Source organism: Schistocerca nitens, chromosome 7, assembly GCF_023898315.1.
Source record: "Schistocerca nitens isolate TAMUIC-IGC-003100 chromosome 7, iqSchNite1.1, whole genome shotgun sequence".
Lineage (NCBI taxonomy): Eukaryota > Metazoa > Arthropoda > Insecta > Orthoptera > Acrididae > Schistocerca > Schistocerca nitens.
The window spans coordinates 449,336,351-449,358,674 of record NC_064620.1 but is presented as its reverse complement, the minus strand read 5'-3'; the positions used below and the strand labels follow the sequence as shown (position 1 = coordinate 449,358,674).

General features: G+C 46.2%; 1 non-coding gene across 1 annotated transcript; it reads right to left on the bottom strand.

Moving 5' to 3' along the window:
* Positions 1 to 353: 353 nt before the first annotated feature.
* Positions 354 to 431, bottom strand: Trnaa-cgc (transfer RNA alanine (anticodon CGC)). The gene has a single exon. It is a non-coding gene; the product is annotated as a tRNA-Ala (tRNA).
* Between the last annotated feature and the right edge of the window lie 21,893 nt (positions 432 to 22,324).

Below are 22,324 nucleotides of genomic sequence, written 5' to 3'. Positions count from 1 at the left end.
GGGATACAAAAGTAAATACTGCATCCCTGCCTTACATCCTTTTTAATCCGAACACATCGTTCTTCGCCTTACATTCTTATTTTTCTTCCTGGTTATTGTACACATTGCATACTGCCCGTATTTCACCACAGTTATTTTTCTCAGAATTTCGAGCATCTTGCACCATTTCATATTGTCGGACGCTTGGAGGAGATTAATGTTTAACATCCCGTCGACAACGAGGTCATTAGAGACGGAGCACAAGCTCGGATTAGGGAAGAATGGGGAAGGAAACCCGCCGTCCTCTTTCAAAGGAACCATCCCAGCATTTGCCTAGAACGATTTAGGGAAATCATGAAAAACCTAAATCAGGTTGGCTGGAGACGGGTTTGAACCATCGCCCTCCCGAATGCGAGTCCAGTGTGCTCACCACTGCACCACCTCGCGCGGCCGGGCGCTTGTTCCAGGTCGACAAACCCTGTGAACGTGTCTTGATTTTTCTTCCATTATCAAGGAAAGCGTTTCTGAAGAAGAGAAATCTGTTAACATCGGCTATAGATTTAAGTGTCAGGAAGACTTTTCTGAAAGTATTTGTATGGAGTGTAGCCATGTATGGAAGTGAAACGTGGACGATAAATAGTTTAAACAAGAATAAATACAAGCTTTCGAAATGTGGTGCTACAGAAGAATGCTGAAGGTTAGATGGGTAGATCACATATCTAATGAGGAGGTATTGAATAGGATTGGGGAGAAGAGAAATTTGTGGCACAACTTGACTAGAAGAAGGGATCGGTTGGTAGGACATATTATGAGGCATCAAGGGATCACCAATTTAGTATTCGAGGGCAGCGCGGAGGGTAAAAATCGTAGAGGGAGACAAAGAGATGAATACACTAAACAGATTCAGAAGGATGTAGGTTGCAGTAGGTACTGGGAGATGAAGGAGCTTGCACAGGATAGAGTAGCATGGAGAGCTGCATCAAACCACTCTCTGGACTGAAGACCACCACAACAACAACAACATCAAGGACGCCGTCAGGAATGCCTCCGATGCCTTTACCTTTCCTAGAGCCATACTGATCGTCATCTATTAGATCGCCAATATTAACATTACGAAAGCCTGAAGTTGTAAGATGATTTATGGGCATAATAGCCATCTCTGTCCCGTGAAAAAAGTCGCGAAGAAAGGTGAATTCTCACTCCAGAAGACCAGCGAGGAGTTTCGTCACAGCTCTGAATGTGTGGGCGACAGCTCGTGTGTTGTCGCAGCCGGCTGAGAGTTGCAGGTAAGGTGACCCTGGAGAGTGCACTTCACAGTCACTGCTCTGGGAAAGGCGCCAACTGCCTCGTGCGCAGCGTGGCGCCGGCTGCACGACCAGCACAAAGGAGCTCCCAACACTGCCTTCAGTCCTACAACAAAATACTAAAGACGTATATCTGCCATGCCTAACGAGTACATGTCGCTCACAACGGTCTTCGGACGTCAAAGTGACTTCGACCGTACCGGAATGTAATGTCACAGGACCTTTACTGTTAACAATTTATTTTGACGGGCCAAATTAGCACAGAAAAGCAGAGCGTTCTTGGCCAAGAGAAGTCTACTAGTATCACACATAGGCTTTAATTTGAGGAAGAAATTTCTGCGAATTACATTTGGAGCGCAGTCGAATGTGGTAGTGAAACGTGGAATGTGGGAAAGAGAAGAGATCCGAACCATTTGAGATGTGGTGCTACAGAAGAGTTGAAACGTCCGCTTAGAAAAATTATAAATGACTGTGCTTAAACTGACACACAATATTTTTAGCGCAACGCAGTCTGACTTTCAATAATCCCTAAAAAAGAATGGCCCTGACTAACATTAACCTATACCTTTCACAAATCACTTACCTCACAAAAATCTTCGTTACTCGAACTACTGCAATACAGCCAGCGCCACTACTGCCACCTAAATAAAATATTCTAACTATTGAAGGCACTAACTACTGATAGGCATAGTTAGCAAATGAAAGATTTTGATAGAGAACAAACAATGTATTTACCTTAATAGTGTTCAAATGGCTCTGAGCACTATGGGACTTAACATCTATGGTCATCAGTCCCCTAGAACTTAGAACTACTTAAACCTAACTAACCTAAGGACATCACACAACACCCAGTCATCACGAGGCAGAGAAAATCCCTGACCCCGCCGGGAATCGAACCCGGGCTCGTAGGACGACAATTCGTCACGCTGACCACTCAGATGTCGGTGTGGACAACAGACAGGATGATACGACATCTGTTAAGAGATCAGGGAATAGCTTCCATGGTAACAGAGGGAGCTGTAGAGGGTAGAAACTGCAGAGGAAGACAGAGAATGGAATACATTCAGGAAATAATTGTGGTTCAAAATGGTTCAAATGACTCTGAGCAATATGGAACTTAACGTCTGAGGTCATCAGTCCCCTAGAACATAGAACTACTTCAACCTAACTAACCTAAGGACATCACACACATCCATGCCCGAGGCAGGATTCGAACCTGCGACTGTAGCAGCAGCGCGTTCCGGACTGAAGCACCTAGAACCGCTCGGCCACCGCGGCCGGCAATAACTGAGGTGGAAAGTGTTTCTTGAGATGAAGAGCTCGGCACAGGAGGGGAATTCGTCGTGGCCCCAGTCAGAAGACTGATGATTCGATAGATGAATAAAGAAGGTCGTGGATGGAGCGAGGGGGAGGAGAAAATGGACAGAGAGTGGGAGAAGGGGGAAATGCATAAGGCAAATGTGATGTCGTCAGTCATACGACGACACCGCCGCCTAATAGATCGATCCGCCGGACACGATTCTCTCGATAAACGGAACAGAAGAACGGCGCAGTACTAGCGTTCGCCTCGAGGCCACTTCATGTGCAGCAGGAGAGTAGTGCAGTTATCCCAGTCTACAGTTCGTAGCCGCGCTCAGTGGTCAGCCAGCGTCGATGTTAGTCATCGTCTGCAGCTCAGTCATTGCTGCCATCAAGTCTTTGTTAGCTACGTTCCAAGTTAGTCTTCAAATTCCTCGGATTCGACATTCAAGATTACGAGAGATTAATTCGTCACTGCAAGATTTGTGACTTGTAAATTATGTCATTCTACAGACGCTTAGTCCAGTCGCGTCTTTTATAATTGTCAACCAACTGGTCATGGACTACAGCAAAGTTAAGAAATAAATACACTACTGGCCATTAAAATTGCTACATCAAGAAAAAGGCAGATGATAGACGAGTATTCATTGGAAAAATATCAAATATATTATACTACAACTGACATGTGATTAAATTTTCACGCGATTTGGGTGCATAGATCCTGAGAAATCAGTACCCAGAACAACCAACTCTGGCCGTAATAACGGCCTTGATCCGCCTGGGCATTGAGTCAAACAGAGCTTGGATGGCGTGTGCAGGTGCAGCTACCCATGCAGCTTCAACACGATACCACAGTTCATCAAGAGTAGTGTCTGACGTATTGTGACGAGCCAGTTGCTCGGCCACCATTGACCAGACGTTTTCAGTTAGTGAGAGATCTGGAGAATGTGCTGGCCAGGGCAGCAGTCGAACATTTACTGTATCCAGAGAGGCCCGTACAGAACCTGCAACATGCGGTCGTGCATTATCCTGCGGAAATGTAGGGTTTCTCAGGGATCGAATGAAGGGTAGAGCCACGGGTCGTAACACATCTGAAATGTAACGTCCACTGTTCAAAGTGCCGTCAATGCGAACAAGAGGTGACCGAAACGTGTAACCAATGGCCCCCCATACCATCACGCCGGATGCTACGCCAGTATGGCGATGAGGAATACACGCTTCCAATGTGCGTTCACCGCGATGTCGCCAAACACGGATGCGACCATCATGATGCTGTAAACAGAACCTGGATTCATCCCAAAAAATGACCTTTTGCCATTCGTCCAACCAGGTTCTTCGTTGAGTACACCATCGGGCGCTCCTGTCTGTGATGCTGCGTCAAGAGTAACCGCAGCCATGGTCTCCTAGCCGAGCTGCTGGAGACGCCGTCGAACTGTTCGTGCAGATGGTTGTTGTTTTTCAAACGTCCCCAACTGTTGATTCAGGGATCGAGACGTGGCTGCACGATCCGTTACAGCCATGCGGATAAGATGCCTGTCATCTCGACTGCTAGTGATACGAGGCCTTTGGGATCCAGCATGGTGTACCGTATTACCCTCCTGAACCCACCGATTCCATATCGGACAATTATCAAAGTCGGAACGTGATGGTACGCATTTCTCCTCCTTACACGAGATATCACAACAACGTTTCACCAGGCAACCCCGGTCAGCTGCTGTTTGTGTATGAGAAATCGGTTGGAAACTTTCCTCATGTCAGCACGTTGTAGGTGCCGCCACCGGCGCCAACCTTGTGCGAATGCTCTGAAAAGCTAATCATTTGCATATCACAGCATCTTCTTCCTGTCGGTTAAATTTCGCGTCAGTAGCACGCCATCTTCGTTGTGTAGCAATTTTAATGTCCAGTAGTGTACCTTCTTATATTGTACTCCTGCTAATTAATTGTGTTTTTCTGTTGTACCTACCAAGCAGTCTTGGCATAGTAGAACCCACGTTTCCACCCCCTTGGCTACCTCATATCTGCCACCTCATGTTGATGGACTCGATTATGGAGGAAGATCGAGAGCCATCAGTTCAAAATGGTTCAAATGGCTCTGAGCAGTATTGGACTCAACATCTGAAGTCACCAGTCCCCTAGGACTTAGAAATACTTAAACCGAACTAATCTAAGGACATCACACACATCCATGCCCGAGGCAGGATTCGAACCTGCGACCGTAGCAGTTGCGCGGTTGCGGACTGCGCGCCTAGAACCGCTAGACCACCGCGGCCGGCAGGGAGGAGGATACCGTCGGAGGTATCGGTAGGAAGATACAGTGGACAAAGATGGGCAGGAGGAGATGAAGAGGCAGAGTGGGGAGAAGGACAGATGGAGGTGGGAGGATGAGGTGGACAAACATAGAGAGGAGGGGGAGGAGGAGGTGTGTTCAATATACGTGTCGAACGCATAGGCGGGCCAAGCCAGGAGAGAAGGCTAGTCGTGTAATAACCATCTGAAACTTTAAGATAAAAAAGCAAGAAAACACTGGCAGTTGTTTGGTGACGCGGTAACAAGTGCTCCGGTCGCAGGCAACTGCTGCGCGGTGCTCGCACAGTGGATGACGGAGACAGCACCGTGCTACTTTCCTGGCGGAGTGGCGGGCAGACAGCCGCCCTGCTCGCAACTCGGCGGCGGGGGTTTTCATTAGCGTGGTCGACCACAAATTGGCGCGTCTCGCAACGCTACGCTGCGCTGCGCGGCGCGGATCGACCGCCGCCGCGACCCAAATCCTCTTAAGCTGTAGCGCGCACCACTTTTGCATCGTCTGCACACTAATGCGCCCGTACCGCCACCGCCAATAGCTGCTGATTTTTTTTCCTATTCACAACAATAATGGCGCGACCTAGTACGTCAAATACTGACTGTAGTGACACTTTTTGTAATACAGCAGCATTCATTTTACTTTCCCAAAAAAAGAGCACGGATACAATTCTGCCGATTGTCAGTCCACGTCCAATCACGGTAAAATCTCGAGCTTTCGCTAACTATTCACGTGTCCCATCATCAGGAGTGTCAGTAGACAATAGAGGGAGCGGTACTATTTACTGTGTGCAGCCTGTGCTTTTAATAATCTCAGCAAATACCGTGTCGTTCTTTTGAAAAATAATAAATATTGGAATAAGACGCATAAAAATTTTCTGACGCAGCGTAACAGTAGACGACATCTACAAATATGCTTGCACAAAGCAATGTCCAGTGTATCAAGGAGAAGTCACCATGTATCCTATTACATTCGCTCATTTAAAGATGACTGTCTCACTCTCCGGTATGGGTTAATCTCAGTTATCTACATCTACATCTACGTGATTACTCTGCTATTCACAATTAAGTGCCTGGCAGATGGTTCAATGAACCACCTTCAGGCTGTCTCTCTACCGTTCCACTCTCTAACGGCACGCGGGAAAAACGAGCACTTAAATTTTTCTGTGCGAGCCCTGATTTCTCTTATTTTATCGTGATGATCATTTCTCCCTATGCAGGTGGGTGCCAACAGAATGTTTTCGCAATCGGAAGAGAAAACTGGTGAATGAAATTTTATGAGAAGATCCCATCGCAACGAAAAACGCTTTTGTTTTAATGATTGCCATTCCAATTCACTATCTCTCCTATTTCGCAATAGTACAAAACGAGCTGCCCTTCTTTGTACTTTTACGATGTCATCCGTCAGTCCCACCTGACGCGGATCCCACACCGCACAGCAATACTCCAGAATAGGGCTGACAAGCGGGTGTAAGCAGGCTCTTTAGTAGACCTGTTGCATCATCTACGTGTTCTGCCAATGAATCGCATTCTTTGGTTTGCTCTACCAACAACATTATCTATGTGATCGTTCCCATCTTGCTCTGATGGCCGCTACGCGATGTATACGACGGATCTAGTAGTATAACTTTAGCAAATCTTGCTCCAGCACCTGTAGTCTGAATTCATTACACACTGTTTATTAACCGGTAATGATCACAATCTAATGACTAACTGCGATTGTTTATTACAGTCATCTATTGCTAGAATGAGCCCTGATATCGAGCTCTTCGTACTGAGGACATGTTTTGTAATTAAGGAAGACTCAGGAAAATTATTGATACGATAAAGTTGAACCGAAGAAATAGAGAAATTAGGAAAATCATAGAAGTGTTGAAATAATTCGGGAACTTCAGAACAACAATGGATTTCAACAACAGAAAGAGAAACTGATATAAAGACCGGCCTGGAACAGCATGGGAAACCTGTTCTCGATGTAGATGTGGATGTAGAAATGGGCAACAAATGTAGAAGAAGTGTGGGCAACTTTACGGTTTCAGCGACAGTACGGAAGCGGAACGAAAGGAGGAAATAAGGCCAGAGAAGAGTTTTGAAAATTTTGAAGTGTATTTTTAGAGATGGCTGTAAAAACTGAATGGACACGTACGGCACAAAATTAAACGTGTTAATCTTGACGGGACAAAAACAGTAGGGAAAAATCCTAGAATGAGCTATAGACTTGCGTGGCTAGTTCGTAAGAACGCATAGTGAATGGTGGATTGACAAAAACTAGCTGAGAAAGGGTGATAAAGGCTGGAACACGAGGAGATGAACAAATAGGCAGGGCGTACGAAGACCCATCGAACCAGTTAAAGGAATTACGGAAAAGAAGAAATCTTTTTCGTCATTTTCACAATTCAACTTTTTTGTCATTCATTTGGTATAAATCTGTCGCATTTAGACGATCGTGGGAAATGTGCTTGTTGAATTATTTTTTCTAACCTTCTCTCAATTACGCCCCTTTCCAGTTGCATTCTCAGTTTTGGTGTTAAGAAAGGCACATACAGCAAACTGATCAATTGCAAGTGTTACTTCCGCGTAGAATATCTCGAGGGAACGGCCGAGGTTTTTCTTCTTTTCGTGGAAGCCTAACAGAACGTAGCTTTTCAGCAACGCTATTTCGAATGCTCCCATTCAAGTGCACAATCGGCAGAACAGGCACCGGTGGTGTACGTATAGGCAGTAGCGCTTTGCACCTGGCCAGTCATTACAAGAACATTACACACCTGTTGAGCGGTCTGAAGCGGAGAATTCCCTTCGCGTTTACCGTAACAGGCGCCACCAGAGAGGTGATGCAGTTTACGAGGGCATGCAAAGAAGTAACATATCCGAATTTTTTATGCGAAAACTCTTGAATAAAACAAACGTTAACATTCTATATCTTTGTTATTCACTCTGCCACTAGAGGGCTCCGAACTGCAGCGTGTTCAAATCAAATGTTCAAATGTGTGTGAAATCTTATGGGACTTAAGTACTAAGGTCATTAGTCCCTAACCTTACACACTACTTAACCTAAATTATCCTAAGGACAAACACACACACACACACCCATGCCCGAGGAAGGACTCGAACCTCCGCCGGGACCAGCCGCACAGTCCATGACTGCGCCGCCCCCGACCGCTCGGCTAATCCCGCGCGGCGAATTGCAGCGTGTAAGACGATGCTATGTAATGCAACTATGTCGGTGCGTGAGAAATAGCGTGCTGTAATCGAGTTCCGAATTCGAAGAGTTCGCCCACACATGGAGCACCCTGTCTTTCAGCATGACAACGCGAGACCGCACACACACATAGCGACGTGTGCAACAGTCCGACGCCTTGGATTCACTGTATTCGATCACCCTCCATCCTATACCGAGTTGGTCTCATCCGATTTTCATCTGTTTCCAAAATGTAAAGAACACCTTCTATTACTTCACTTTGATAGTGACGAATCGGTGCAAGCAGAGGTGTTGCGGGTCCTTCAACAAAAGCAGACATTCTTCAGTGACGGTATCAACAAACTGGCCTATCGTTGGGAGAAACGTGTTCGTCGCCAGGACGAATAATAAAGCTTGTTTTATTTAAAAAGCTTTAAAGAGTTTCCATACTGAAAATTCGTAGGTATTACTTTTCAGCACACTCTCTTAAAACGGCATAATCATGACCGGAATCTAGCGGCTGCAGGTCGAGTTTCTGTCCATCGAATTACGTGTTACAGAAATCGCTCACGGAAACAGCGAAATTACACCTAAAGCAAAGACAGTTGTCTGGTCCAAGCCAAGTATTGTACAGTGTGGGCAAAACAAAACTGGCCCGGGAAATATTTAACTCGCCTTAATATAGGCAACCGAAAGTACATCACCTTCTCAGTAACTTCCCACGCCCCACTTCCACCCTTCGAATCTGGGAAGTCTAGCTCCTGTTTAACTCCCTTCCTGATTTGTTTGGAGCTGGTCTTTGCTTTGCAGGTGATCTGTCACTGTGTTATTACAACCGAACTAGCATTTTCGGTTTTTACACTCGCCATAGAACCCGCCCTGCTAACACTTGGTACTGTGGCACTCCACGCAATAGCAGCTGGTTCGAATCTTGCTGGTGGAAACAATTTTAATCACCTATATTAGGCCAGAAATGAGAGGAGAGATGATGAGGCACAGTTCGAGATGTTACGCCAATGTTGTAGCTCATTTCTAAATTTCGACGTGTGTCCCATAGAATGAGCGAGTGTGACACATTAACATCCGTCCATCTGATGGCGCCATAATATTCGGCAGCGCTTTTGGTGCTGTTCAAGATGAGTAGGCCATACGGCGGAACCGGGTTTATCCCTCTCTCTATCACTGTTATCGACTAAACAATATCATACACTCTTTCATTCATAAATATCTTGATCGCATTTGACAGATATATGTGGCTACTACAAATGATTCACTTGTTTGCGAAGCTCCTCTGATCAAACGACACACGTCCACGTGGTACTCCAGTTCGTTTCGTATCTCAAGCAGCAACATCCTACCAATTGTCATCACAACAGCACCACTGATCCATTATTCTTGGCAGTGGCGGATACGTAAACACGGTCCGCCAAAGGAAAAACTCGCAGAGCATTAGATCAGGCAACGTAGTGGGCCAAGGGAACAGAGCCATACCATTTGCACTGCTACGCCCAGTCAACCGATGCGGAAGTTCGTCGTTTAGGGAACGACGTGTATATCTATACATCAGTGAATGAGCGGGTGCCCCGTCTTGATGGAACATGGAATTCTCAGATTCGGCAGTCAGTTGTGGAAACAACCTCAACTGCAACATATAAGATAACGATAAGAGGTCTCCGTCACAGCTTTGTCGCAGAAGGAAAACGCCACTTACAAGTTCGTCAGTGACGCTACACAGAAAAAATTAACGTCCTGGCGAATCTCGTTAATGCGCGACAATTTCATGATCATGTTCAGCGCCCCACAGTGTCACATTGTGGCTATGAATCTTCCCAGGGAGATGTAAATTGCTTCGTTGTTGAATATGAAATTGGAAGTGAAATGTTCATTCTCAAGTGCTCTCTGCATTGTGGTGCAAAATTAGGGGCACCTGCCATAATCTTCCGGTTTTAATTGCTGCACGAGCTGCAGAGGGTACGGTTTGCAATGTAACCACCGTCGCAAAATTTCCCCACATTTTGCTGCGGTATTCCAAGTTCGTGGTTTTGTGGACCGTTTAGTTTTTAGGACTTCATACGAAACTTTCCCTCACACTCTCCACAGCTGCATCTGGCGCACTTTGTCGACCGGCAGCCAGTGCCCCTAAATTAACGATACCAACGCAAAGTGCTCTGTTTACATGATGGTTCTTTTCCACAATTCCTTCTGAATGCACGTTTAATTGGTGTAACGGATAAAAATCTCGCATATTCCAATACAAAAAACTAGTTTCTTGGTTTGAAACCATTTTGTCAAGGAACGGCACTCGTAACGCCAACTGGTGGGCACAATGGAAACTCGGTGAGTTCTAGCTATGCATAAGTCATATTTGTATGCGTAATACTTTGGAATATATAGAACTTTGAAAACGAATGAATCATTTGTGGCAGCCCCCGCACTACAGATGGGTTCAGTAATCTAGATAGTTCCTAAAGGCAAAATTACTGTTAAATATAAACAGTTATAAAATATTTAAAAGAGAAAAATTTACCCAGTATGTTGTTACTAGAGTAATAAGTATTACAGTTGTTTTAAACAGTCAGCAACAAATGTTCAAACTCCAAACTTACTCTCTGCTCCAGCGATGTCTTAAACGGTTGCTGTGCGATTGTCTGAGATACGGTGCAGTTGGTGACCTGGTTTCTGCAAGCGCTGCCGCGCGACCGGCCAGCGGTACAAATAATAACGCTACCCTTTCCCTTTTGCTCGGCGGTAGCGAGATATTTCCGCCGGAAAACTCCGACGATATCCGATATCCGCTGACTCCACAGAGAAACGGAAATCTACGGGCCTACTGTCCTCATCCCCAACGCAGTATACCCCTTCGACTCCACAGAATTCCCCTCCTCCTCTACTGCCGAATTTTTTTTTTATACTGTCAGAGCAATCTCGCCCTACGAGCTGGCAGTGGGAAGAAAAAAAAATTAGTAACAATAAAAAGACAGCGAGAGGGTCTTAACGGGTTCCTTTACGACGTTAATTTCCTCAGGGCCAGCCGAAATTGTCTTTTAAGGTGTTCTGGAAAGGTGGATTTATTTCACCATCCGCTAGGGAAGTACGAAAGGTTTTATTAGGATTCGTGTTCGGTATTACGGTTCCTTAAGGTTCTCGACACTATTCCCTCGTTTATTGTCTTACGTTACTGTTTAACTTCCAGACACAGCCGGAGTGTTGGCTGTGCATCGAAGTCCTGGCGATATGACTCTTAATGAAGGTATATGTTCTGTAATTACACACCTATACTTTACTGCTACAGTTTAGTGAATATGTGACATCTAAGTATATTCTACCACCTTGTCTTGCTATTCAGTAAATGAGATTTTCTTTTTCTCCCTCTCTCTGCCTGTTTCATTCTCGCAAGAGGTCGAACGTACAATAACAGTGCATTCGCACTGAACGTGGCGGTTTCATGGCCCACCCAGGCGAATCAGTTATACAGGGTGGCGCAGGGGAACGGGAATTTTGAACGTTACAGTTGGCAGCACTGTAGCGCCGGCAGATGTTCGAAACTTTGCACAATTGATGTGAACGCATTGCCATTTAGTAATCATGGAGAATTGGACTGGTGTGGACTGTGAGAGCGTTTTACAAAAATGGTGATAGTGCGACTGCCGCGCAGAGAACATTTCGGCCGGCCGGTGTGGCCGTGCGGTTAAAGGCGCTTCAGTCTGGAACCGCGTGACCGCTACGGTCGCAGGTTCGAATCCTGCCTCGGGCATGGATGTGTGTGATGTCCTTAGGTTAGTTAGGTTTAATTAGTTCTAAGTTCTAGGCGACTGATGACCTCAGAAGTTGAGTCGCATAGTGCTCAGAGCCATTTGAACCATTTGAAGAACATTTCGACAGCATTACCAGCTTGGACGTCATGGACGTGTCCTATCTGCGCATGCGATTACAACGTGGGTGCGTAATTTTGAAGAAACAGGATCTGCCTTGAAAAAGAAACCTCCAGGTGGCATTCCAGCGGTACGTACCCCAGAGAACATTGCAGCTGCAATCGAGAGAAGTCCTCGCCGCTCCGTTCGACAGCATGCATCTTCGCTAGGGATTAAGCGACGAAGCTTACAAAGAATACTGCACGAATTAGACTTCCATCCCTATAAGTTGCAGATTGTGCAACACTTACATGAACGAGACCCAGCGTCACGTATGGAGTCTAGTAGCCAGATATTAGCTAAAATCGAGGACGCGAATTTCCTTGGTAACTTAATGGATATCAGACGAAGCCCATTTCCAGCTGAACGGATTCGTGAACAAACAGAATTTTCGTTATTGGGCACAGGACAATCCTTATGAGTTTCACCAGCGACCACTACATAGCGCCTAGGTCACAATATGGTGTGCTGTATCATATCATGGTGTTATCGGCCCTTATTTTTTTGAACGTGAGGATGGTAGTGCAGTGACAGTAACATCCGCTCGATATGTTGAAATGCTTCAAACATTCTTTACACCGAGACTTTACGAGCTTAATCTTAACGTCGAAAACATGTGGTTTCAGCAGGACGGAGCCACGTCACACACTGCTCGACAATCGATGGCAGCAGATCTTCAATTGTTTGGAAGACGTAACGGTGACATTGCATGGCCTGCGAGATCCCCTGATCTTAGTGTGTGCGACTTCTTCCTGTGGGGATATCTTAAAGGCAAGGTGTACCCTACACGTCCTGCAACAATCCATGAACTGAAGGAAAACATTGAAAACGAAATCACTGCCATTCCCCAAGATTTGCTACACCGCGCATTCCAGAGTTTTCATAATAGGCTGGTAGAGTGTGAACGCCGAATGGGAGCACATCTTTCCGATGTCATCTTTAAAAAGTAAAGAGACACTTTTGGACATTTTGATTGTAAAGACATACTGAATAATGGCATACTGAATACATTCACTTTCGTTAATAAATTACTAGTTTTATGAATTTATTCATGGGAATGACGTTATTTCGAAATTTCCCGTTTCCCTGCGCCACCCTGTATAAATGCATCGTGTCTGTTCTTTCTGACATATCCGAAAGAACGGACACTATGCATTTATATTAAAGCAGTGACTATTGCCACTGTGTATGTTAGACCGGCACGATATGTTACACCATCTCTCTCATCCATCGGGTACCAATTTTTGCCTCTTTAACGCGAGCCTGAAATCAATCGCCACATATACGAGGTGTGGATAGAAAAAAACCGGACTAGTACTGGTGAAACAATAAAACGAATGCAATAAGGCTGAAAGTCGCGTGGCCTGTCACGTGACTCTCGCTCCGCCTACTGCTCGAGTTTCATCTGCCTCCTGCACTCAGTCTGCCCGTGGCGTCTGTTTTAAGTAGTTGACGTTTTGTCTATGCGTCGGAAAATGTTGAGTGTACAGAAAGAACAGCGTGTTAACATCAAATTTTGTTTCAAACTAGGAAAATCTGCTAGTGAAACGTTTGTAATGTTACAACAAGTGTACGGCGATGATTGTTTATCGCGAACACAAGTGTTTGAGTGGTTTAAACGATTTAAAGATGGCCGCGAAGACACCAGTGATGACACTCGCACTGGCAGACCATTGTCAGAAAAAACTGATGCAAACATTGAAAAAATCGGTAAACTTGTTCGACAAGATCGCCGTTTAACAATCAGAGCAGTGTCTGAGTTAACAGGAGTTGACAAGGAAAGTGTTAGGCAGATTCATCATGAAAGTTTCAACATGAACAAAGTGTGTTCAAAAATGGTTCCAAAGTGTCTCACAATTGAACAGAAGGAACGCCGAAGAATGATTTGTTGTGACATCCTGGAAAACATTGAAAGTGATCCCACCTTCTTACAAAATGTTATTACTTGCGATGAATCGTGGTTTTTTACTTACGATCCCGAAACTAAACGCCAATCGATGCATTGGAAAACTCCTGGTTCTCCACGACAAAAAAAGCACGAATGTCAAAATCGAAATTCAAGGCAATGATGATTGTTTTTTTTGACATCAAAGGGATTGTGCACATTGATTGGGTACCAGAGGGACAAACAGTGAATCAGCATTACTACATTAGCGTCCTGGCTACCCTACGTGAGCGAGTACGGAGAAAACGGAACGATTTGTGGAGAAAAAAGTCATGGATCCTTCACCAAGACAATGCCCCAGCTCACAGTGCGTTGTCAGTGAAGACGTTTTTGGCAAAACACAACATTCCCATCTTAGATCATCCACCCTACTCACCTGATTTGGCCCCCTGTGACTTTTTTCTTTTCCCTAAAGTCAAGTCAGCTTTGAAAGGAACTAGATTTGAGACTGTTGAAGCAGTAAAAGAAAAAGCGACGGAAGTAATGTATGGACTTACCGAAAATGATCTGCAGCATTGCTATGAACAGTGGAAAATTCGTATGGAGCGGTGTAGAGACCGAGGAGGAGAGTACATTGAAGGAGATAACATGAAATTGTAAATAATTGTAAATAAATGTTTTTTCCAGCATCAGTCCGGTTTTTTTCTAGCCGCACCTCGTATGCACTACCATAGCCGTTAGTGTAGTGTTCAGTGTAATAGACACTTTTGCGCGTTTATACCTAAATTAAATATCGAACCCGAACCGACTGAATCGACTAACACATTCTACTTAAATCAAATATCGAACGTGAACCGATTGAATCGACTACCGCTAGGAAACGCAGCGAAATGAATTCCGATGACCGCTGAGCGTATGAGTGCGAGTGGGCCGTTATAAGCTGCTTTCGGTTTCGCATGCGACTCCTCTGAATTAATAATAAGGGCTCGCCAACCGCAGTGTGGGTTCCGCGTGGTCGATTGACTTGGCGCGGTTGGCAATCGTCACTGTTGACTCTGCACTGTGGTCGCAATTACGCCGCACAGCGGCCAGCTGCCAGCAACGTGTTTACCTCTTGTTGCTACGATACCTCTGTAAATAACGTCCCTAGCGTAGATAACGTAACGTTCGTCCGAGAGCATGGCGCGCTCCTATTGTTGACGTAGGTGCATTTTTCAACGCTCACGCTACGGCGATTGTACGCATTTTGCACGAAAAGTGGAAGCGGCAATGTCTCTTCGTGTCGCGATGGTCGGTGGCATTCGGGCTTTCTTTCCCGCTAAAATGCATCGAAGCTAACACTGTTGTTTATCTTCGAAACTCATGTTTTCTCCTCTGGATAGGTGACACTGAGCGTGCGAATAGCTTATCCTTTCCCTAGTCTTCAATGTAAACAACTGCTTCAGTCACAAAGCATGTATAAGGGGCAGACAAATGAAAGCAAGACAGATGGAAGAAAGCATGTTTATTATTTCAAAAGTAATCGCCGTAACTGTGAGACAAGACAGTCGCTGCCTTCTTGGAAAAATACTTGCAGTTGTACCCAGGCGTGCATCTCTTCGCCGGAATCAAATCGACGGCCACCAATGTCTTCCTTCAGGGCTCCAAAAATATGAAAATCGCATGGGAAGAGGAGGAGGAGGAGATTAGTGTTTAACGTCCCGTCGACAACGAGGTCATTAGAGACGGAGCGCAAGCTCGGGTGAGGGAAGGATGGGGAAGGAAATGGCCGTGCCCTTTCAAAGGAACCATCCCGGCATTTGCCTGAAGCGATTTAGGGAAATCACGGAAAACCTAAATCAGGATGGCCGGAGACGGGATTGAACCGTCGTCCTCCCGAATGCGAGTCCAGTGTGCTAAGCACTGAGCCACCTCGCTCGGTTCGCATGGGAAGAGTTCGGAACTGTATGGAAGATGTATAAGGACCTCCCAGCGGAACTTCCACAACGTGGTCGAAATAATCTTGGCAACATACAGGGTGTTTCAAAAATGACCGGTATATTTGAAACGGCAATAAAAACTAAACGAGCAGCGATAGAAATACACCGTTTGTTGCAATATGCTTGGGACAACAGTACATTTTCAGGCAGACAAACTTTCGAAATTACAGTAGTTACAATTTTCAACAACAGATGGCGCTGCGGTCTGGGAAACTCTATAGTACGATATTTTCCACATATCCACCATGCGTAGCAATAATATGGCGTAGTCTCTGAATGAAATTACCCGAAACCTTTGACAACGTGTCTGGCGGAATGGCTTCACATGCAGATGAGATGTACTGCTTCAGCTGTTCAATTGTTTCTGGATTCTGGCGGTACACCTGGTCTTTCAAGTGTCCCCACAGAAAGAAGTCACAGGGGTTCATGTCTGGCGAATAGCGAGGCCAATCCACGCCGCCTCCTGTATGTTTCGGATAGCCCAAAGCAATCACACGATCATCGAAATATTCATTCAGGAAATTAAATACGTCGGCCGTGCGATGTGGCCGGGCACCATCTTGCATAAACCACGAGGTGTTCGCAGTGTCGTCTAAGGCAGTTTGTACCGCCACAAATTCACGAAGAATGTCCAGATAGCGTGATGCAGTAATCGTTTCGGATCTGAAAAATGGGCCAATGATTGCTTTGGAAGAAATGGCGGCCCAGACCAGTACTTTTTGAGGATGCAAGGACGATGGGACTCCAACATGGGGCTTTTCGGTTCCCCATATGCGCCAGTTCTGTTTATTGACGAAGCCGTCCAGGTAAAAATAAGCTTCGTCAGTAAACCAAATGCTGCCCACATGCATATCGCCGTCATCAATCCTGTGCACTATATCGTTAGCGAATGTCTCTCGTGCAGCAATGGTAGCGGCGCTGAGGGGTTGCCGCGTTTGAATTTTGTATGGATAGAGGTGTAAACTCTGGCGCATGAGACGATACGTGGACGTTGGCGTCATTTGGACCGCAGCTGCAACACGGCGAACGGAAACCCGAGGACGCGGTTGGATCACCTGCTGCACTAGCTGCGCGTTGCCCTCTGTGGTTGCCGTACGCGGTCGTCCTACCTTTCCAGCACGTTCATCCGTCACGTTCCCAGTCCGTTGAAATTTTTCAAACAGATCCTTTATTGCATCGCTTTTCGGTCCTTTGGTTACATTAAACCTCCGTTGAAAAGTTCGTCTTGATGCAACAACACTGTGTTCTAGGCGGTGGAATTCCAACACCAGAAAAATCCTCTGTTCTAAGGAATAAACCATGTTGTCTACAGCACACTTGCACGTTGTGAACAGCACACGCTTACAGCAGAAAGACGACGTACAGAATGGCGCACCCACAGACTGCGTTGTCTTCTATATCTTTCACATCACTTGCAGCGCCATCTGTTGTTGAAAATTGTAACTACTGTAATTTCGAAAGTTTGTCCGCCTGAAAATGTACTGTTGTCCCAAGCATATTGCAACAAACGGTGTATTTCTATCGCTGCTCGTTTAGTTTTTATTGCCGTTTCAAATATACCGGTCATTTTTGAAACACCCTGTATCCACGCAAAGGTACGACCACGGTTCCAAAGGCAACCGCAAACATTATTCCATGAAGACATTGGCCATTTCGTCTGACAATGGGATAAATGCATTAACAATTATCGGGATTACTTTTAAAACAATCAACAGTTTACTTGCGTATTAAACCGGGGACCTAGAAACGTCGGAGAGGCTTTGTCCCGCCGTAGCCCTCAGTGGTTCATAATCTCACAACCGGCCACAGCAGTCCACCTACCTCACCGCCGCCCCACACCGAACCCTGGGTTATTGCAGTGCTTATTCTGCGGTTCGGCCTCCAGCGGACCCCCCCCCCCCCTCCCCCCTCCCGGGGGAACGTCTCATACCAGACAAGTGTAATCCCAAATGTTTGCGTGGTAATGATGGTGTACGCGTACGTGGAGACAGTGTTTGCGCAGCAATCGCCGACATAGTGTAACTGAGGCGGAATAAGGGCAACCAGCCCGCATTCTCCGAGGTAGATGGAAAACAGTCGTATAAACCATCCACAGGCTGGCCGGCACACGGGACCTTAACACTAATCCGCCGGGCGGATTCGTGCCGGAGATCGGCACGCCTTCCCGCTCGGGAAGCAGCGCGTTAGACAGCGTGGCTAGTCGGGCGTGCACAGTTTACTTACTTTTTTACGTCTGTCTTTTTTTTATTTGGCTTTCTCTTAGGACAGTCAGCAGCTCGTGGTCTCGTGGTAGCGTTCTCGCTTCAGGAGCACGGGGTCCCGGGTTCGATTCCCTGCGGGGTCAGGGATTTTCCGCTGCCTCGAGATGGCTGGGTGTTGTTGTGTCGTCTTCATCATCATCATTCATGCTCACTACGGTCGGAGGAAGGCAATGGCAAATCACCTCCGCTAGGACCTTGCCTAGTACAGCATCGTCCCCTCCGCTCTGTCAAGGAGTATGGGACTTCATCATCATCATCATCTTATGACAGTGATGAGTACAATATCATGCAGGTACACTCCCCTTAACCAGCACAGACAGTTTCATCATTAGCAACAAGTAGAGGAGATGAGGCAACTAATGAAAACTTACTGAATTGAATCGAGAAGAAAATACCGTTATCGCACAACCTGAATAAAAATGAAGACTGCAATTCCTTACTCGGTTTGAACTAAATCCGGATAACTCTAAAAAATGGTTCAAATGGCTCTGAGCACTATGGGACTCAACTGCTGTGGTCGTAAGTCCCCTAGAACTTAGAACTACTTAAACCTAACTAACCTAAGGACAGCACACAACACCCAGCCATCACGAGCCAGAGAAAATTCCTGACCCCACCGGGAATCGAACCCGGGAACCCGGGCGTGGGAAGCGAGAACGCTACCGCACTACCACGAGATGCGGGCCTGATAACTCTACCAAAGAACATTGCACATCGTTCTTATTAACAACACAGGCACTACAGTATCGTGTTTATCCGCCGATAACCAGGCAGCGACTTCCAAATTAAAATGTCCTTCCCTGTATAGGAATTACATAACGTGTGTAGGAATAAGCTTGTGAAGCGAGATCGACGAAATACGGAAGCTCGGGTCTGGTCGGGTGAGTCGTACAAGCATAGCCAAAACGATTAAGGTGACCGCTCGGGTAAAGAGGAAAATCTGAGTTCGAATCCCGGCGCGGCACAAATTTTCATTGTCGTCATTCCGTTGCTGATGGTTGTGTTCGCAATTGCGAATGTATTTCATGTAGTAATATAGATGCTGCAGCAGTATGTTGAAGGAAATATAGAGGCAAAGAGAAGAGCGACAAAAAGAAGTTATATGGACTCCACAAAAGTTATATGGACGTTGGGGAACTGGCACTAAAAGAAAATCTGTGGTTAACAGAGGTTGATACACGCTGCCAAAGAACGACGATTGCGGAGATAGAGAAGACAGACGCAAGTCCCCACGAATGGAACGGGGAAGAAGGTCGATGGCAAGGTGGCAAATCTGCCCTAAAGCGAGAGGTGGTTTCCGTTAATACAAACGCAGACACGTAATGGCGTGCTTTCAGAGAGGGCCGTCCGGAATCAACTCCAGATCTCGGCATCCGGTCGATAGTGCGGTAGCGCTCTGCGAGGCTTCCCGGTGCAAACTAATTACCAAACAACAACTTCAGAACGGGCGTGTCGCAGCCCCGGCATTAATCTTTAATTAAATTAAAGATTAATCAGAGAGCGCTGCCGGAGCAGGTGGTACGGAGTCGGCGGTGGCTGCTGTCACGATTTCAATTCGCTGCGCGTCACAGAGGTGCGTCTGCAGCCCGCCACAGTGACGCTGCCGCCCGCGTTGTCCGAGCGCTTCTTTTCACACGCGTCAAAAGGGGCAGGGCAGCTGGACGCCTGCCGATACAAAATCCAAAGGAGGGCGGAGTCAGATGGGTATCTGGCAGCGCCCGCGTTCGCCGAGTATCTTCTTGCACAGTGTTTCTCTCCCGAGCGTTTCGCACACACGTTTTTATTCTGTTGGTATTAAAATTGTCAGCTAACAAATCATCATTATCAGTGTTTTGCCGAATGCGGATTTTCACGTGGTAGCTCTCCATGCCCTCCTGTCTTTAGCCATCCTTTTCACGTACGCGTTATTTCCACTTTTATGTTGTCTATCACGTAGCTCTTCCTTCCTCTCAACCTTCTCCCTCCTTCCAAAGCGTCCGTCAGCAAGTACTTCAGTCTCAATGAACGTCCCACCGGTTCTTCTTCCTTTCTCTTACAACCTGCAACAATATTCTCTCACCAACACTTTCCAAGACTCTTTCAGTACTCACTATTCCATTTAGCTTGTCCTCTCCATTCTCCTCCACATCCACATATCAAATGCTTCTATTCTTTTCTCATCCTCTCGTCTCAGTGTCCATGTTCTGCCCCATAGAGTGCCACAAGCCAAACAAAACACTTGCCAAAACTTTTCCTCATACCTGTACCTGGTCTACTAAACAATACTCTCCCGTTTCTACTGAGAGCCTTCTTCGCTTTAGCAATGACTGTTTCCACATCCCCATGGCATCTCAGGTCTTCAGTGATCGTACTTTCAAAATATTTAAATGCTCCTACTTGGCTAATAATAACTTCAAATGTTTTTTATTCCACTCTTTGATCACAATATCAATTCTTTAGACGGTGACCGGTTTCAGTCCGTATTGACTATCCTCAGATCTTTTTTACACCATGTCCTAAAGTGTTAAGGCCATAATGGCACCGTCAAAACTTATAAATATAAGCAGCACAGCATCGTCACATAGATCTAAAATAAAGTGTAGAATAGGCCACATCGTCCACCTTGGATCACTGTATACGCGACCATGTCGCAGGTGGTGTAATAATAACTTGTCCAATCTTAATTCTTGTCACTCTCCTTCCTTTGCCGATCTCCTTACTCTTTGTTTTGGCTGTATTGATTCGCATCCCACATTCCATACAGACTTCGTTCAGACCTTTGAGCGTTTTATATACAGTTCGTCAGGTCATCAGCAAATCGTATACATGCCACTGATGCCGCCACTAATACCATGTCATCAACACACGATATTTTCTTGTCAGCAATACACACTCCTCTCATTCGATCGAAGCCTTTCGCAATAATTTCTTCCAGATATCAGCTGAACAATAAAGCGGAGAGGCAACAACCTTGTCCAACGTCCCTTCTAGTGCTGCTGCCTTTCGATTTCAATTCCAATTCTTATTTTTACCTTCGGTTGCAAATATACCAAACAGGATAGATAGAGGTAACAGGGAAGATCAAAAGTAGAGCAGCACGTTTCGCTACAGGCTGATTTATTAACCACAAAATCGTCACAGAGATGGTCAGACAATTTCGGTCGCAGACGCTGCAAGAGAGGCGTTATGCATCGCGGTGTGGTTTACTATTACACTGAGCGAGGTGGTGCAGTGGTTAGCACACTGGACTCTCATTCGGCCGGTCGACGGTTCAAACCCATGTCCGGCCATACAGAATTGGTTTTCCGTGATGTGCCTAAATCACTCCAGGCAAATGCCGGGATGATTTCTTTGAAACGGCAAGATCGATTTCTTTCCCCATCCTTGACGCCATCCGAGCTTGTGCTCCATCTCCAATGACTTCGATGTCGATGGGACGTTAAACCCAATCTTCCTTCCTCACTTACTTCTCCAACCGCACAGGCCATGAAGGTCCAAAGGTACAGACCGGCCGCCGTGTCATCCTCAGTCCACAGGCGTCACTGGATGCGGATATGGAGGGGCACGTGGTCAGCACACCGCTCTCCCTGCCGTATGTCAGTTTCCGAGACCGGAGCCGCTACTTCTCAATGAAGTAGCTCCTCAGTTTGCCTCAGAAGGGCTGAGTGCACCCCGCATGCCAACAGCGCTGGGCAGACTGGATGGTCACCCATCCAAGTACTAGCCCAGCCCGACAGCGCTTAACTTCGGTGATCTGACGGGAAACGGTGTTACCACAGCTGCAAGGCCGTTGGCACCTCACTTACTTGCTGTTATAAAATTCCGAGAGCTTTAGTTCATAGAACATTCACCCAATATATTGCTTCCTCCTGCGTATATCTCGCGAAAAGACCATGAAGATAAAAGGGAAGAGATTGGAGTTCACACCGAGGAATACTGGCAATCGTTCTTTGCGCGAACCGATCGCGACTGGAACAGGGAAAGAGGGGGGCGGGGATAGGGAAGTGTGCGTCGTACATATCCAACAGCCGGCCGTTGTGGCTGAGTGGTTCTAGGAGATTCAGTCTGGAACCGCGCGACCGCTACGGTCCCAGGTTCGAATCCTGCCTCGGGCATGGATGTGTGTGATGTCCTTAGGTTAGTTAGGTTTATGTAGTTGTAAGATCTAGGGGACTGATGACCTCAGAAGTTAAGTCCCATAGTGCTCAGAGCCATTTGAACCATATCTAACATTTGACATTTTATTTGTAA